Source organism: Capricornis sumatraensis, chromosome 16 (genome assembly GCF_032405125.1).
Source record: "Capricornis sumatraensis isolate serow.1 chromosome 16, serow.2, whole genome shotgun sequence".
NCBI classification, from domain to species: Eukaryota; Metazoa; Chordata; class Mammalia; order Artiodactyla; family Bovidae; genus Capricornis; species Capricornis sumatraensis.
The window spans coordinates 17,042,411-17,047,561 of NC_091084.1; positions in this window are offsets into that span (position 1 = coordinate 17,042,411).

Consider the following 5,151-nt stretch of genomic DNA (forward strand, 5'->3'; position numbering starts at 1 on the left):
AAGATGATGCTGTGAAAGTGCTGCACTCAATATGCCAGCAAATTTGGAAAACTCAGCAGTGGCCACAGGACTGGAAAAGGTCAGTTTTCATTCCAATTCCAAAGAAAGGCAATGCCAAAGAATGCTCCAACTACCACACAATTGCATTCATCTCACATGCTAGTAAAGTAATGCTCAAAATTCTCCAAGCCAGGCTTCAGCAATACGTGAACTGTGAACATCAATATGTTCAAGCTGGTTTTAGAAAAGGCAGAGGAACCAGAGATCAAATTGCCAACATCCGCTGGATCATCAAAAAAGCAAGAGAGTTCCAGAAAAACATCTACTTCTGCTTTATTGACTATGCCAAAGCCTTTGACTGTGTGAATCACAGCAAACTGTGGAAAATTCTGAAAGAGATGGGAATACCAGACCACCTGACCTGCCTCTTGAGAAACCTATATGCAGGTCAGGAAGCAACAGTTAGAACTGGACATGGAACAACAGACTGGTTCCAATAGGAAAAGGAGTGCATCAAGGCTGTCTATTGTCACCCTGTTTGTTTAACTTCTATGCAGAGTACATCATGAGAAACGCTGGACTGGAAGAAACACAAGCTGGAATCAAGATTGCCAGGAGAAATATCAATAACAGATATCAGATATGCAGATGACACCACCTTTATGGCAGACAGTGAAGAGGAACTCAAAAGCCTCTTGATGAAAGTGAAAGAGGAGAGTGAAAAAGTTCGCTTAAAGCTCAACATTCAGAAAACGAAGATCATGGCATCCGGTCCCATCACTTCATGGGAAATAGATGGGGAAACAGTGGAAACAGTGTCAGACTTTATTTTTTTGGGCTCCATAATCACTACAGATGGTGACTGCAGCCATGAAATTAAAAGACACTTACTCCTTGGAAGAAAAGTTATGACCAACCTAGATAGTATATTCAAAAGCAGAGACATTACTTTGCCGACTAAGGTCCATCTAGTCAAGGCTATGGTTTTTCCTGTGGTCATGTATGGATGTGAGAGTTGGACTGTGAAGAAGGCTGAGCGCTGAAGAATTAATGCGTTTGAACTGTGGTGTTGGAGAAGACTCTTGAGCGTCCCTTGGACTGCAAGGAGATCCAACCAGTCCATTCTGAAGGAGATCAGCCCTGGGATTTCTTTGGAAGGAATGATGCTAAAGCTGAAACTCCAGTACTTTGGCTACCTCATGCGAAGAGTTGACTCATTGGAAAAGACTGATGCTGGGAGGGATTGGGGGCAGGAGGAGAAGGGGACGACAGAGTGTTAGATGGCTGGATGGCATCACTGACTCAATGGATGTGAGTCTGAGTGAACTCTGGGAGTTGGTGATGGACAGGGAGGCCTGGCGTGCTGTGATTCATGAGGTTGCAAAGAGTGGGACACGACTGAGCGACTGAACTGAACTGAACTGAAGTGGAAAAGGGAAAATTTATTATAAAAATACAGGATTATATTTCAAAACTTAAGGGCAGGAAGTATAGCTAAACATCCCCTAAGGCAGGAGTCTCCCACTTCTGGTCCACAGACTGGTGTCTTCTGCCAGATCAGTGGTGGCATTAGATTAGAAATTAAGTACACAATAAATGTAATGTGCTGGAATCATCCCCAAACCATCTCCCACATCCCCAGTCCTTGGGAAAATTGTCTTCTATTAAATCGATCCTTGGTGCCAAAAAGGTTGGGGACCACTGTCATAAGGGACTGGAATCAGGAATGGGCAATACATCAAAGGCCATGGTCATCCCAAGTCTGCACAGCTCACATCCCCACATCACTTGGCTCTAGTCATGCCTCTTTTCACAAACCAGATTTCTCTGCCTCTCCACATGCGTGACTGAAGATGGGAGCTTAACTTCTGAGTCTGTATCAGTTCCTAGTTCAGCCAGAGAAGTTGATGTCTGCCATCATTCCGTATACATGGGAGACTAGATCCAACCAGCCATGGCCAAGCACAGGATTAGGTAGTTCAAGCCCACCCTGCAGTGTAGGAAGGTCTCAGAGGAGGTCCGCGTGCCAGAGGGGAAATGCCTGAGAGGTGAGGGAAAATGAGCTCACTGCTGGACATTTCCAGTGGGAAGTGCATGTGGAATGTCTTTGTCAGAATATCTAACGCGCTATAATGATCCCAGGCCAAAATAAGAGCGAGTTGGCAGGAGGGTAGTCAGGGCTAGTGAAATAGAGGTGACAACTGAGGGCAGATGTTGAAATAGAGAGAAAAGGACCAAGAAAAGAACCCTGGGGAATGCTTTAATTTTCAAAACAAGATAAAGGGTATCAATGATGGTTACTAGGAAAGAATACAAAAGAGGGTCTGTGGGAGGGTAGAAAAAATAGACAGAGAATGGAGATTCGTGATGTCAGAAAGGGAAGACGAGCTGGCTGACCCATGAGGCCATCTCCTCAGGACACTGTGAGCTTCTGGAAGGCAGGGGCTAAACCTGTTGCACTATGAGGGGGCACAGTGCCCAGTATCTGTTGATTTGAACAGAGAAAAGCAATAACTATAAGATAAAGCAAAAAAAAAAAAAAAAGATAAAGCAAGATTGAGGTCTTTAGTGACCTGGAAGAAAGCAATTACGTTAGAATGTAAAGGCAAAGTCAAGATAAAAGGAAGGGGTGGGGCACCCTCATCTTTTAGAAATTTGATGAAAAAAAAAAAAGAGTGAAGTGACTTGAAGCAGAGTTAAAGGAATGATTGATTACTATCATTACTTCTTATTTTCTGGATGGAAGAAATGTCTACATATTTAGAAAAAATAGTCAAGATATGTAGACTTGAATATATTCAAGTGAACATATATTCAAGACATGAGCAACTAGTGGAACAGTTTTAAAGAAGGTGGGAAGAGGTGAGAGAGAATTTAGAAATCAGACAGAACTCTTCTCAGAGACTAAAGAGAAGAAAGGGAGCCTAAAGATACACAAAGAAAATCTGAGATAAAGCAGCACAGCTCTGGGGAAGTTTCCCCATGCACCTTCCATTTCTTGTTGAAGGAGGAATCCTCTCGTTGACTTGCCTGGGGCAAGGTTGGAGGCTGAGGATCATGGAGAAGACTGGAACTGCAACTAAGCAACACACTGCAAGTAGTCTTCAAGAAATAGGTCAAGGCATTCCCCAACAGTAGGAAGCCAGCCAAAGCTAGGGTGACCCCATTTGTTAGGGCCTCAGTTCACAGAACTGCAGGACAGGCTTCAGTGAAATTCAGAGGTTTGGGAACTGAAGAAAAGTCCAGTGGTGATCCCTGGGAGTAGAGAGCAACAGATTCCAAAGTAGCAGTAAAGTGCCTGTTGAGAAGAGCTTAGCCAGGAGTCAGGCTTCCCTGATGGCTCTGAAGGTGAAGAAGCCACCAGTGCTAGAGACCTGGGTTCGACTCCTGGGTGGAGAAGATCCCCTGGAGAAGGGAATGGTTATCCACTCCACTACTCTGGCCTGGAGAATTCCATAGACAGGACTGAGTGACTAACACTTCACTTCAGCCAGGAATAAGAGCAGCAAATGAGGAAGATGACTGGAGAGCCTGAGACGTTGGGAGAAACACTGCTGCTAAGTTGCTTCAGTCGTGTCTGACTGTGTGACCCCGTAGACGGCAGCCCACCAGGCTCCCCCATCCTTGGGATTCTCCAGGCAAGAACACTGGAGTGGGTTGCCGTTTCCTTCTCCAATGCATGAAAGAGAAAAGTGAAAGTGAAGTCGCTCAGTCGTGTCCAACTCTTAGCAACCCCATGGACTGCAGCCTACCAGGCTCCTTGGCCCATGGGATTTTCCAGGCAAGAGTACTCACGGAGAGGGAAAAAATGGGAAGCTGTTTCAGAGGAGGAAATGTGAAGGTCAAGATACCAACATGCCAAGGAATGGCTCCAGCTCTGAAAAAACAGCTGAAAGCACAAAGGAATTAAGAAACATCTCGTGAATTCCTACTTACCACTGTGGAGAGGCCCACACTTCCCAAAGGGTGGTCACCACAGAGGTTTTTAATCTCCAGGGCTGTTGATTCCCACAAAACCCAAGGGTAGGAAAGTAGACATTAAAGTTCACCCTAGCATGTGATGAAAAGTGAAAAGGAAATCATTACAAATCATACATACAGCATAATTACAACTATGGGGACGTACTTTATAGAAGGAAACAAGAAAGAAATGGGAGAATGGGGAAAATTACCAAAAGCTCATGCTTTTGATCCTGGGAGGATGCAACTATGGATGATTTAATGGCTTTCTTTCTTTTTGCCCCAACTCTTTGATTGCTGTGGGAGCAGTATTGTTGTTCCAAGTAAAGCTGGAAAGGTTTTGGAGTCAGGAGCACAATTATAGTCACTCACAGCTGTAGACCACCCACCAAGCCGGAGGCACTGTGCTTGGCGCTTTACATATATTACTTCTAATCCTTACGACAATCCTTGCAGTTACTATCATCCCCAGTTCAGATATGAAAAGTAACACTTGAAAATGATACAGGAACTTTGCCAAGTCCGAAATCCATCTGTCAACGTTAACTCAGAGCCACTTCGATTCTATTCCGAGTCTTTCTTACTAGATGTCTGATGTTTGGTGAAATATTACACCTCTCTGAGGCTCAGTTGCTTTACCTGTAATCATTAAACACACATATCCAGAAGAATGAATTTACCACCAGCTCAAAACCTGCGTCAGAGACACCAAATCAGCTCGTGGGAGTGGGCTGCAAGGCAGTGGGCTTTCCAGGGCAGTAGACAATGAGAAGGTCCTTGTTCTATGGACATAGTTATGTTGCTTGGCTAAAAAAACAAGAGAGCCCAATGTTTGGAAACAATCTCTTTACTAGAAATACAAAGGTTGTTAGTTTAGGTTTCTCTAGGATGATGTTGTACGCCCAAACATAAAAGGGCAACAGTGGAGCAAGAACTGAGCTATTCTCCCAGCTTGGACAGGCGCTTACGAATGCAGAGAGAGGCACCAGCAGCCCAGCAGCCCGTGGGAACGTCAGGGCCAAGGGAGAGCTCACGCAGGTGAGCCACACCTGCTCCAGTGTTCAGCACAGTTCTGCATCCAGAGTGAGTGAATCAGGCCTGACTGGGGAGGTGTGTGCAACAGCAGTGTTGGGGAGGCGGTGTCCTCTCACCAGCCTGCAACTCCTCACCCGAAATATTACAAATGCCTAC